The following is a 13,994-nucleotide window of genomic DNA, read 5'->3' on the forward strand; positions in this document are numbered from 1 at the left end:
CAAGCCAGTGTGCCGCTGAGAGCTCCTCCCACCGCTAGGACTTTGGCTGGACCTCTTGGAAAAGAGGCATTCTCTCAGTGCTTAGGGTTTTTGAAGCTATCAGGTGATGCTGCTGGAAGGCACTTTGCCTTCACTTGAATAAAGTCTGCCTGAGAATGGAGCCAAAACACAGGAAAGCAAAACAAAGAGAAAGAATGTTGAAAATCCCCAGTTGTGTGCCCAAAACAAGTTGCTCCTGGACTTTCCAGTTTCAGTGGCTATTAAATATCCTGTTAGGCTTAAACTAGCTTGAGTTGGGTATCTATCACTTGCAATCCAATGAATCCTGAACATTTCAGTTTTCCACCATTAAATCCTGAGGTGAGGGATTGGGAGCTAGGGGTAGGAACGGGTCAGAGCATGGAAGCGTTCCCAGGATAGCCCTAGCTGCCTCCAATCCTTCTTAATCCTCACCATCAAATGGTTCAAAGCCTCCATTTTCCCAATAATATCAGGGCTTGAGAAAGTCTTCTAAATCATCCTTCTGACTTTATGTGAGTTTGTAACTAAACCTACTCAAACAGATGAGTCTCTTTGCTCTTTCTTTCAATTAAAACACCTCCAAAAGGAATATTTCTAATATCACCAGAACTGGATGCTATGAAGTGTGTTTTGAATTTGGCGATTATGTGTCAACCCTGTAGCCAAGGAGCTTATGAAGAGAAAAATAATAAAAGTTTTAAGACATTATGCAAAATAGACAGAATTCGTCTAAATTTTCACATATGATGTTGGGTCTGGCAGGGCGTGAGCTTGAGAAAGTCAGATGGAACATTTTCTTGTTTGGTGTTAACTTGGGAAAAGTTTTGAACTATGTCTTAAAGGAAGGGAGGGTCACTGTGACAAATGGGAGGGTGGAGGCAAGTGGGGGGAAGTTTGCAGACATCAGGCTAAATCATGTGCATTTTCTGAACTAGAGGCTCTGTGATCTAGGTGTTTTCACCACCAACCGCTAACTCTCATAATTCCAAGTTTTCTATTCCCCTCAGCAGGGAAGAAACATAATGCAAACTGGACTCAAGATTGATATCAACACACTCAAGGATGTTGATTAAAAAAATAAATAAAATTAATAGCCTCTGAGAAAACATTCTCAGGGAAGGAACCAGCAGGGTGGCCAGTTGACATTAACCAAGTCATCTGAGAAGTCTCTGCTGACTCTTTGTCCTAACAGCTTTGGGGTTTTCCTGGAGCCCCTCAGAACATGTGTGGGGAGAGAAGGGTGTGTTAGATTTCATTTTGTTTCCTTAATTAAAACAAATTCTAACCTCAAAAGAACACAGGGTACACCCTCAGTGGTTCAGACACGATGAACTTGGATGACTTGAATGTCTTTTTCCATGAGCAGATGTCAATCTGAGCTCTACCTCCTTGAAAAGGAAGAGTCCAGGAGGTTGTGTAGTGACCCATGGTTAGCAAGTGACCCCTACGAAGGACTTTGACTTCAGTCAGAGCAGCAGCTGACATCCTGCTTTGTAAAGAGGGTGGATGACCCAGGGAGCCAAGCACAATGGCTTTCCTCTCTTTGCAGAGTATTGTATGCCCACTGAAACTACTTGGTCCCCACACTGCCCACCAAGAAGAAAAGCAACTGTATCTGCATCAGGAAGAAATAACCCAAACCACAACCAGACTCCCTGGGCCACTTCCCTGTACAGTGATAAACAACTGGTCAACACAGAAAATTCCTCTTGATCCCAGAGATATCTTACTCACCTACTATGTGTGCACTGCTCTAGAGCCTAGAGATTTTAAGGCAAATGTTTATAAATGAAACCCAGTTAACTGGTCAGTTAGTCTCAACCAAATTTCCAATTGAATATGTTAAATATTCCATTATTTAACTAAATTCTTCAGTTTATACCCAAATTTTGGCATTAGTTATGTTAGTGATAACTCATTTTACTGCCACCCCATCTCATCATACTTTCCACCCATGTTAACGACCATACATAATTCAAGCTGGATTGATATGGTATAATTGTGCTATTCAGACTTCTTGATGAAAAGTTTCCTCTGATGATGTCAACAGTGGACTGGGTTAAATGGGTGTGGAAACTGGAGGGAATAGGAGAGTTTATTTAATAAACAGTGTGAGAGACAATTGATAATACAAGGGAGAAAAATAGCCTCTTACTTTACACCATATACCAAAATAAATCGCTATAGATTAAGAGAAAAATAGGTAACCGTTGTACGTGAAATTATCTGTTTGTGAGTGGAGAAGGTGCTTTAGAAGTATAAAAGTAAGGAGGTGGGTGTTTTTTAATAAGATTGATAAACATGACCATTTAAAATGTTAATATCTATAAGTTAAAAGTAACTTATGCACAAAATTAAAAGATAAGTCACGGGGGCTTCCCTGGTGGCGCAGTGGTTGAGAGTCCGCCTGCCGATGCAGGGGACGCGGGTTCGTGCCCCAGTCCAGGAAGATCCCACATGCCGCGGAGCGGCTGGGCCCGTGAGCCATGGCCGCTGAGCCTGCGCGTCCAGAGCCTGTGCTCCGCAACGGGAGAGGCCACAACAGTGAGAGGCCCGCGTACCACAAAAAAAAAACAAAAAAACAAAAAGATAAGTCACAAACTGGAAAAAAAAGTTTGCAAGAAAGGGTTGCAAATCTGTAACAAGAAAGGGTTAACATATTTAAATACAAAGAGCTCTCACTAAGCCAAAAAACACTCAAGAAAACAGGGCAACGGATGCAAGCAGTCAATTCCTTAGAGATAAAATGAAAGTTGCCAATTAACATATGAGGGAAAAGTTTAATGTCATATATAATCACAAAGCAGCAAATTGAAATACCAATGAGATGCTTTTTGTGCCCTGAAATAGGTCCTCTCATACAGGGTGGTGAGAGTACAGATTAGTACAGAGGGCCCTCCATATCTGTGGGTTCCGCATCTGCGGTTCAACCAACCCACAGATGTAGAGACAACTACTACGCCATTTTGCATAAGGGACTTGAGCATGAGTGGATTTTGGACTTTGGTATCCGTGGCAGGGCTGGGGGATGGCTGTGAGGAATGATTCACCCTATGACTTGGAATGGGTACAGTAAGTGTCCCAGCCTCCTTACTCCTAACCTAGGCTCCTGCCATTCTTCAACCCTGTAAGTTCAGTACCAGCTAGTCAACCTTCTGATTGATGTGGTCTGTGGTCTATCATCTAGTTTTCATTAATAACCAGCTAGCTGGGTGCTTGGTAATGATCTGTCATCGTGTCCATGGCTCTGTTTTTTGACCCTGGTCACTTCTGGTGTGAAATAACAGAGTCCTGACCAGCAGAGGTCTGAAGGTGCCATGGCAGAGCAGAATGCACTCGGGCAGGTCGCCCCATAGAAAATGACATTCAAAGTAACAATTTCAGATGTTCTTTTCAAATCTATCTTTCTAATTTAAGCATTTTTGGAAAGTCTTGCTATTGAAAAAAAGAAAGCATGTGGGCTGCAAAGAATAGAAAGGCATGCAAGAAAATTCAAAGATCCCAAAACAACTGTCATCCAAGCATAGATTCAGAGTCTAACTCAAAGAATAAAACAGAAGGTTAACAGATTTTCTTCAGCTGAAGAGGTTCGATTTCAAACCCTTGAACCCTGTCTTAGGGATAGCTGATGGTATTTGGCTGGATCCAGGAAGTGGTCATGAAGTAAGGCAGTGGTAACGTTAGATGGGTTTTGTTCAATAGAAACAGTATGAGCCACATTTATAATTTTCAGTGTTTCAGTAGCTACATTAAAAAAGGAAAAAGAAATATGTGAAATTAACTTTAATAACATATTTTATTATTTCACTCAGTATTTCCAAAATATTATTTCAGCATGTAACCAATATAAAAATTATTAATGAAATATTTTACATTCCTTTATTCTTATTAATCTTCAAGATCTGGTGTGTATATTATATTTAGAGCACATCTCCATTCAAATGCTAAAGATCTTTTTAGAAATAGCTGATATAGGGCTTCCCTGGTGGCGCAGTGGTTGAGAGTCCGCCTGCCGATGCAGGGGAGGCGGGTTCGTGCCCCGGTGCGGGAGGATCCCGCGTGCCGCGGAGCGACTGGGCCCGTGAGCCATGGCCGCTGAGCCTGCGCGTCCGGAGCTTGTGCTCCGCAACGGGAGAGGCCACAGCAGTGAGAGGCCCGCGTACCACCAAAAAAAAAAAAAAAAAAAAGAAATACCTGATATATATTTAGAGCTCATAAAACTTACAGTTGAAACATAATCAAGTTGTTTCAAACATACTTAAAAGTTCTCCAATAACTGAAAGGCATGTCTGTTTTTAAAATTTGAATTTAAATTTAATTAAAATTTTACTTCTCAGTTTCATTCACCACATTTCAAGTGCTGAATAGCCACATGTGGCTAGTGCTACCATATTGAACAGCCTTAGACAGAGTCCTATGATGATATCTGAGTCGTCTGACTGCTCACCTACTTCCTTAGAATATTTAGCTCTTTAGCCCAAAGCATCAGATTATTCTAGCGTAGAGACACCAGTGCATAGGGAAAGGTCATAAGAGTAAGACAGAATATCAGTTTCGTTGGGGTGGGGGTAAGGGTGGGGGCTACTGGAAAGAAAGGGTGAGGCTGGCATGGCCTGGGAATGAACAGGGAGAAGTGAAAGATCAGCCATCTTTCTAACCCCAGGAAAGTTATTGTCCCATCTTCAGAATAAAAAAAAAAAAAAAAAAGATATAAAATAATTGATAAATATAATATTCCTAAAGTCCCAGGTCCCTGTGACTAACTCATAAATCCTTTATCTGTAGGCAATATACATCAACATGATATGTTTCTACTTCCAAGAAATTACATCTAAGAAAAACTGTCTTCAAAAAGAAGAATGATCTTTAAAACTCTTAGAGGACTTTGCAATGAGATCAACTACATCATTTCCTTAAATATCAAGCCTACCTCTTATATTTAGACTGTGATTAGATTCATGGGGAAAAAAATATTGACGCCCAACTTTTCAAGAACATACCCACAACAGAGAGCAAAGAACACCTGCTGTTGATCTTATCTTTTGAATCTTAATTTCAAAAGCTGTTTTCATAGCTAAGTCTTTGCTTACAGAATGGTTCCGCCCAATGCTTTTGGGTTTAAGACTTTGGACATGTGGGTGATTGCTTAAAAGCATCTTGCCTTGGGCCTCAGTATCTGAACAATTACCCTGATTCTCTACTCTCTAGGCCCATTTCAATATTAGTAAGTATCTATTCTGGGAGATAAATAATTTCATTCCCCAAATGTTGACATTGTGTCATTTTGACTTAAGTCTTCTAAGTATACTGAAACTTTCCAAACTTGTAGAATTTTGTGTTCAAGTTTTAAAAGTCTATTGTTTGCACATTTCCTTCATATTCATCCGCATCTAGACTGTCTATTGAGATGAACCTCAAAAGGTCAAGGACCAGATTACTTTGGCTCATGGAACCCCTGGTACTCTACTGCATGCCAATGGTACTTTAAGAAAGGCTTCTTTATGGAATGGGAGAGTGAGAAGGAAGTGCTAAAAAGAGGGCTTAGCCTAGCGGAACCTCATTTGTTAAATAAAAGAAGCTGAAGAAGGAAACCAGAAGAAAAGTAGATGAATTCAGAGGACAGTGTTTAGGAAAGTAAGATGGACAGAAGCTGCCTAATCTATCTTATGTCTTCAGTTGTCTTCAGATCAGTGCTTTCAGTCCCACATCAGCCAAAGAGCAGCAGCAAAGCCAGGAGGGGTGGGCAAGGCAGAGGGGAAATGAACCCTCACACCTCCATCCCTTAGGAGACTATCCAGTTCTCTAGCCCAAAGCTCCAGATGATTCTGACATACATTGCGTTAGGTAAGTCATAAGAAGCAAGCAATTGAGGAAGTGAGTTGTCAGATGGCTTCCAGATATGGGTACTGTGTATTTTCACGATCCCCAAAACATAACCTGGAAAAGCCATACATGCTTCTTATAGGGGACCGGAGACTCCTTCTGCTAAACTCGCACAAGGTGGTGAGTTAATGGTAGAGCAGGTGGAGATAAAATGCAGCAGGTGTCAAAAGCAGGAGACCCATAGCCCCAAGTCCCGCTGATATGCCACCTCGCCCCGCCCCATGAGTCCTTGCTAGGCTTCCCTGCATAGATAGGGGAAGAAGAACAGAATGATCAGACCAGGGTTGGAGTAGCAGTAATTGGAGATGGTTGCTAACTGGGGTAAAGGTCATGGAGGAATGAAAAGTGACTTAATAGTTATCCTCCAATCTAGGTGGAGTTTCCATAAGGAAAATGTCTTTGTTGTCCATCAATGTAGTCAGCTCTACAGCAAGAAATGGAACTCTTTGTAGCAAGAAGAAAGAAAGGATAGACAGGCAGTTTGGGGAAAAGAAAGACAATTTACCCGGGAGTGAAAAGAGCCATATTTTGTTCTGGCCATGTTACTGACCAGCTCTGTGGCCTTCAGCAAATCATTTCCTGTCCTGACTTCAAAAGCCTATAACATAATAGTGTAATAGCTACAATAATATTAGAGCTACACCTAATAGCACTTAAAACCGAAAGGCATCACTCTATACAGTAAACAAATATTCACTCAGCTACAATCCTCATAACAAAACTGTGCGGTAGATAGTATTCTTATCCCCGTTTTACAGATGAAGAAGCTGAAGCACAGAAAGGTGTAGAAACTTGCCCCAGGCCACTCAGCCAGTAACTGGCAGAGCCAGAATTCAAGCCCACTGTGTCTCTCGGCCCATGCTCTTGTCAGGGCACCACTACCTGCTTCTCAAGTCAAAGGACAGGCTGCTCAGGGGACACAGCTCTGCCGAGGTTTTAATGAAGGCCCAGCTCAGGGACCCATGCTGAGTGCCAAATGCTCAAAGTGCAGAAGAGCTGTCCCCCTGTGTTCCTGGAAGCAGAGGTCAAGGGGAAGGGTATGGGATTTCTCAAAGTGTCCTCCATGGGCCACCTCCCCCAGAATCATCTGCAGAGTCTTAAACAAGCAGATTCCTGGGTGAGCCTAGATATACTGTATCACACTGTCTGGAGGGCGGGACTCAGCACCCTTCATTTAGGCAGGTCCCCCGGGGTCTTTGATGTGTACTTGAGTGTGAGAACCGCTGGTCTGATGTCTGAGAAGGGAGCAGACTTCACCTTAATCTTGCTTTTCCCAAAAAAAAGCACCCTGAGAAAACAGTTGAGCCTTGAACTTGACCACAGCAACTAGGTCAAATGAATAGAAAGGACAGTGTACAGCAAGGTTGGTGCCCAGAGAAACCTATGGTCCAGGTGGACCCTGAAGTCAGGAAGAAACCATTTAGTCAGGCCCCCTAGCTTGGATTAAGCCACTCCCTACTGGGGTACCCATGTGTAATTCACACCTGCTGTAAAGCAAAGGGAACTCAGGTGATAAAAGTCTTTGTGGCTGGATGTGCTGGATATAAAATCCCACCCAAGAAGTGAAAGCTGGCAGATCCCAAATCCAAGGGGTCCCAGCTCCAGGAGAGAAGTCTCTCCTCCTTCCCCAGGTTATTTTATTCTTCCCAGGAGTTAGTGGTTGACACTTACTGAAAAAAGCAGCAGCAGGAAGGGTCTGATTGAGGTCTGACGTGCTGGGCATCATTTCTCAACAGCCTGACTTTCTATCTCATGCTGCAAGGACAAAGGGGCTTCGTGCCTCAGGGCAGTGAATAGAGCCTTGCATTTTAACTCTAGAATAGAAACCACGATGCTAATTTCAGTTCTGACAATGATTGTCGAATCCCAGCAAATCACTTCATCCTTCTAGGCCTCTGTTTTCCCATATGTAAAATGAAAGCGCTAGGGGTGGTTTTCTCTAAGTTTCTTTCATCTCTAATACCATGTAGGTCTAAATGGGCTGAGCCTCCTGCAGGAATAATACAACTGTCCAACATGGAGGAATTCAATTCAACAGATATTTCGTGAATTCCTGCTATGGCAAAGCAGTATGTGCATGAGGCCTTGGGATGTGCAGGGATGTGGGCCAAGAAAACTGCACAAGACTTTCAGATGTACCCCTTTCCTCTGTGTTTCAGGGTAATTACCGTCAGGACTTTGGGAGGAGGGGCAGTGCTAGTGGCAAAGACTTTCATTCTTATTGGGATGGAAGTGAAGTCAGGCACTGTCGAGGAAGGGGCACTGTAGCTCGAGAAGTTCTCTAGGATTCTTGCCTCCATACACAGCAGCTCCGGAGAACAGGTCAAGGGACACGTGAGAGTTTCCAAGACACCTGGGAATGGCCTGGGAATCTGTGAAGTGTGGTGTCACGGCTTGGGAAACAGAAAGCAAAATTCTGTGGAATCTCAAACTGTTTAGTCTATACTGAGCTTCCTATCCACACACAGCAGAGGTTAAGGGGAAGCAAGACGTACAAATGAGGAAAAGCAAAACACATTTCACACAGGAAAATGACAGCCCAAGAAAGAAATACCCCCTTTACCCCAGGCCCCCAAGTCTGAAATGTCAGGGTGAGGGAGTAAACATGGTCATCCCACCAGAGAAAGGACTGTCCTCTTCCAGCTCTGCCCACCTGCCTACAGCCCTCACCTACTGGAGTATCGTCCAATGTCTTTGGCCTTGAGGCTTAAAGGGAAGAGGGAAAGGGGCCCTGCTTTGGATCATCAGGCCATGGGATGCTGTCTCTGCGTAATTACTTCAATCCTCAACTTTTTGAGAAATTTCTCCATGGCAGGTTGAGACAGTACCAGAGAAGCAACTTCATTTACCAAATATTGTCAAAATTCTGATGGAGTCCTTCTTTACACACTAGACCTTCTTTTTTTGGAGGGTAACATCTGAAATAAAAACCTTGTTTGAAATCATGAGAGCCTCTGAACTTCTCTCAGTACCCCCTCCTGCCCCTTTAAATGTCCCTACTTGCTTCACTCCCCTTTTTCATACAGAGGACCAGGAGTTCTCCCTAGGAGGTGTTTTATGCCCCCTCTTTCTTTCACCATGTGTGGTTAGGGTAATTCTGCTTACACCAAAGACTCCAACTTCCTAATCCCTCTTCCTGAAACAATGACAAATCTCTGGACCCCTAGGATGCACCCATCTCAAACTCAGGCTAACTCCTCAGGGGTCTGCTGTGTGGTCTACTTTGCAAAAGGGTCCCAACCTCTCAGCAGAAGACAAAAGAGACAGGCCACAAGTGGGAAAACTGTGTCCTAACAGAACTCTGTTGGGGCCCTGAAGAGGCTTCCTGTCCTTTAGTGGGCTGAGACTGGGAAATCCTTCCTAAAAAGTGAACTAAGAACAGTCAGGGGTTAAGTCTAGGACTTTGAAGTGAGAGAAAAAGGTAGACAGACGCGGTGTAAAAGGTAAATGAAAGAAAAGAAGAGGCATTTTCAAACCCGAGTCAAGGAGGACAGAAGGGTTGACTCTTCTGTTCACTTAAGTCGCTAGAAAAAGGAGCACGTGTAATTGCACATGTCTGTGCTCTGGGAAGTCTGTCCTCAGTACAGCAGACGGTTATGCAACTATCTAATACACAGAGCCAACCTGCACTCTGGAAGCCAAAATCAATCAATCAGACAATCAATATAAATCATTTTGTTCCACTATAGTTGGATTTAGACCTGAACCACCAGGGCATGGGTCACAAGGCTCTAAATCTTTTGGCATCTGGGTCAACACCATCATAGACCTGTACCACCTCTCACTTTACATCTACACTTTGTATCTCATTATAGCCGAAGATTCCTCCAGTTCAGGCAACTACACAGCTGGACCACCACTGTGGTCTAGACAGCATCCAGTCTTTACCCACAGAGGCCCATGATCATATCTGACTCCCCAGAAATCCCGGCTGACCCAGGAAGAGGGTATTTAGACATACACCTGCTTGAAGAAAACTCAACCTTCTTTGCCAAGTCATGACAGCCTCTATGATGGGCATACATTATATGTATTATATACCTTAGATATATGGTGTAGGTCCCTATGAAGCAACCCTGAATGGCAGAAAGGAACCCTTTTAACAGATGAAATTAATAAATAAGACCCCAAGGAGCTAAACCCAGAGATGCTTACATGAGAAAGTGTGGAAACTGATGAGAGTCTAAAGACAGAAGAGCGAGTCCTTTACCTGGGCAAGCATGGCTGCTGCCTGCAAGCAAAAGTCTGGACTGTATGTCCTCCCAAGGCCCCTTCTTGTCCTGGGATTGTAGTTCTCTGGTTAATTTTCCAGAAGAGAGGCAACAGGGAAAGGATAAGCAGGGAGTGTTCATGAAGAAGTGTGGTAGAGAAAGTGAAAAGGAAAATAAAATAAAATAAAATAAAGCACTTCCTGATCCGACAAGAAGCATGTGTGTTGGGGTGTGGTGGGCAAGGAGAAAACCTGTCATCTGAGTGCTGAGCAAAGGTTCAAGGTCATTTCTGAACTCGTCCAAACAACCTCTCCCGGCACTTGTTGGCTCATGGCAGATCTGGGCTTTTGGGTTTTGGCAAGGAAGAGAGCATCAGGAATTCAGCACAAAACCTTTCCAGTTTCTGAGAGAAAAAAGATGAAGAAGGCCGAATTTCTTGACGTGGCTGCCAAGGGTGAGGCTGACGCAGAGCAGAGAAAGGAGGGGACCTGGGAGAAGGAGCCTGTGAAAGCAGGAAGGTCACCAAAGCTCCAGAGGCGTGAGGGCAGTCCCGAGCCTCAGGGAACATTGGGAAGAACAGCCTTAGCCTCAGCACTGAGTCAGCCTGGGCTGAGGTCCAGCTGTCAGAATGGATGCTGGACTGGGGGACCAGCAGCTTCCAGGCCAGGCAATAGGCCCTGCAGGCTAGAGGATCACGCATTGGAATCTTGATAGAAAAGCAGCCCAGTGTACTGCCCTGGACCCTGGACAGCTTCACACGTTCACCACTACCCCAAACCTTTCAGGAACTCTATCCATGAGAAAAGGAGAGAAATCCTTGTTTTGAAAGGCAGTATGAAGTGATTTGCCAACGTACTCGAACTTAGTGGAACAGCACAACTATTTCTAAGCATAACCCCAATCTGTAAAACAGGTGAGAGGAAAACTGGTTGAAACAGCGTCTGGAGTACCAAGAACAAGCCCACCTCCCTCCTACCGCCCACTACATACTCACATGGATCCAGAGGTACCAGCAGGCCACTGGGGCATTCTGGACATCGTCTGAAGACTTGTGAGGTAGAGGAAGTGCCACAGAGCAGATTTAGACAAGCCTGGGTTTAAATGTCAACTTTATCATTTCATTTCCTGTGTGACTTCAGATTCATTGCTCAACCTCTTTTTACCTTAGTTTCCCCAGCTATAAAGTAGAGCAGGTAGGGAATTCCCTGGCGGTCCAGTGGTTAGGACTCCATGCTTCCACTGAGGGGGCACAGGTTCAATCCCTGGTGAGGGAATTAAGATCTCACGTACCTTGCAGCACGACCAAAAAATAAAAATAAAGTAGAGCAGGTAATGCCCACCTCATGGGCTTCTTGTGGGAATTAAATATTTTACAAATACAGCTTATATTTTACAAATGTAGCTCATAATAGGTGCTCACGATTGTCAAAGTTCCCCTTTATGTACGTAATCCTATTATCACGGAAGCCCCAATAACCCTGCCTCCAGGTTGCTTATATTCAATGTAACTATATATGCTTACTAGCTTTAAACCAGCATAAAAATTAATTGTCCTGAATATCTCTGTGTTTGTGCTCTGAACTCTGAAGCTCCATCCCAGGACACTAATTCATGGCAAAAACACAAATAAGTCAACCCAAGCTGATCAATGGATTCAAGATCATCCCAATCAAAACCCGAGGGGACTTTATTGGTAGAAATTGACAAGTTGATTCTAATTTTCATATGCAAACACAAGGGACCCAGAACAGCCAAAACAACCTAGCAGAAGAGAAACAAAGCTGAAGGACTTATAATATCTGATTTCAAGGTTACTATAAAGCTACAGTAATAAAGAGAGCAAAGTACTGATGCAATGACAGGCAAGTAGGTCAATGGAATGAAATATTGAATGCAGAAACAGACCCGACATTTATGATCAGTTGATTTTTGACAAATGTTTAAAGATAACTTGGCACGGGGAGATGTCATAAATACGTTGTGGAGTAGATGCACTTCTGCCAAAATGCAAGAAAACCCAAGGTCTCGTATTTAGTGCTCAGATTAGTTAATCTACATGGACCTCAATTTCATTTTCCTTGCAGTGAAGAGAGCCAACCATGTTTAGGATCTACTGAAGACTTGATGTCATTCTTCAAGGAAACTTGCCCCCGAATTGAAATATTCCACAGGACATTGACGTTGCTGTGTTTGATTCTACACAGGATTCTACTACCCTCAGGATGTACGTTCTGAGCTGCTCTTCTGGTCAGGGCTTTGGAACTGAGCTGATTCTCCCATCCCCACAGAGACCATAACAGCGTGCCATATGCATTACAAGACATCCGGCCAGAATTTAGAGCATGGACTGTGGCCACAGAACAGAGCAAAGCTGAATGACCACACACAGGGTCTGAGCCTCTGACCACAGCCCCTTAGCTCTGCCTGCAAACCAACCCAGACAAATGAAAGCTTCCTTTCTGTCTTGTGCACGTCAAATGTGTTCCAAAGGAAGGTTCTCACCACTCACTCCCAAGCTGCTGCCGCGGAAAGGATTCTTCACTTCTTACACAACCCCTTGCTTAAAGAGGACAGCCAAATTAACCACAGCCTGATAGACTGCTAGTGGTAACTTTGTACTTCAGAGCTGAGGACAAAGCTGCGGTGGTGACAGGGACTCCATCAAGCACCAGGGCCAAGTAGAAGCCAGTGGACCCAGAAGAGAAACCGATTCTAACTGTGGAGCTAAGCTGCTTGCTGGTTGGTGCTCTCTGCTACCTCGCTATCTGTATTCCTTTAAGAACTAATGAATAATGTTTTCCAACATTAGTTGCTCCTGGTTCTTTGCCATGTGCCTGGCTGGCTGCCTTCTGTCCAGGTGTGAGAGGACTTTGCATTCTGGGAGTCCCTGCATTGTGATAGAGAAGAGGAGCTGAGAAGAGCTACCTGTGCAAATCCAGCCACTCCCACTTGCTGGGCAACCCTAAGCAGCTCATTTAATCCCTATTAGCCTCAGCTTCCTCCTCCTCCATAATAGTACCTGCCTTATAGAGTTATTGTGAGGGATAAATGAGATAGTAAGAGAAAGCCTTCAGCACAGCACGGGGCACAAAGTTGACACTCAGATATTAGCTGGTATCATTATTACTATCATTATCACCATTGTTGTTGAGATCATGGTATGCTTTTACGTGGATAAAACAGCCCACTCCTCAAAATGTAATTGTGTAGAAGAGATACCAGGGAGGGGCTCCTGACGAGGGGCCAGACTGGCCTATGTCCAAAGCAAAATGTGGGGCGCTAAAAACTTTTACATGTAATGAAGGCCATCAGGGAGCTGATCTGAAAAGGCAGGTGCGTGTTGCATAGTCACGAAGGAGCTGCAGAAAGGGTATGTGACGAAGTTCAGGATAGTTAAATCCAGGAGATGAAAATTTACAGCTGGGAAAAGGTGTGGGAGAGTACGGAGGAGTAGTGTCTGGGGGATCATGGGAGAGAAGGAAATAGGGGGTGAGTCAGTGAGAACCCGTTCAAATGGAAACAGATGGGAGAGCCTAGGCTCCGAGTTTGCTGAGTGGTTGGTCCAGAGTGTAAGGACTGGGGAGAAACATGATGGGAGAGCCAAAGGCAGGCAAAAGGTAGAGGGCATAACAGGCCAACGCTGCCCGTTCGCAGCACATCTTTTCTGTCAAGCGCGAGAGTTAATAGATCCAAGATTTCCTAGGACTAAACCCAGAAGTAGTCTACCAGCTCAATCAAAAGCCAAAAAATGTGGACTCAGACAAATTAGGAAAGGACTTCATCCCAAACCCCAAAATGGTGACGATGGAAGGTTATTAGAGAAGACAGATCAACTTAGGGTTGACGAAGGAAGAAAGATTGATGAAATGTAAGGAAGTC

This window comes from Phocoena sinus, chromosome 7, assembly GCF_008692025.1.
Source record: "Phocoena sinus isolate mPhoSin1 chromosome 7, mPhoSin1.pri, whole genome shotgun sequence".
NCBI lineage: Eukaryota > Metazoa > Chordata > Mammalia > Artiodactyla > Phocoenidae > Phocoena > Phocoena sinus.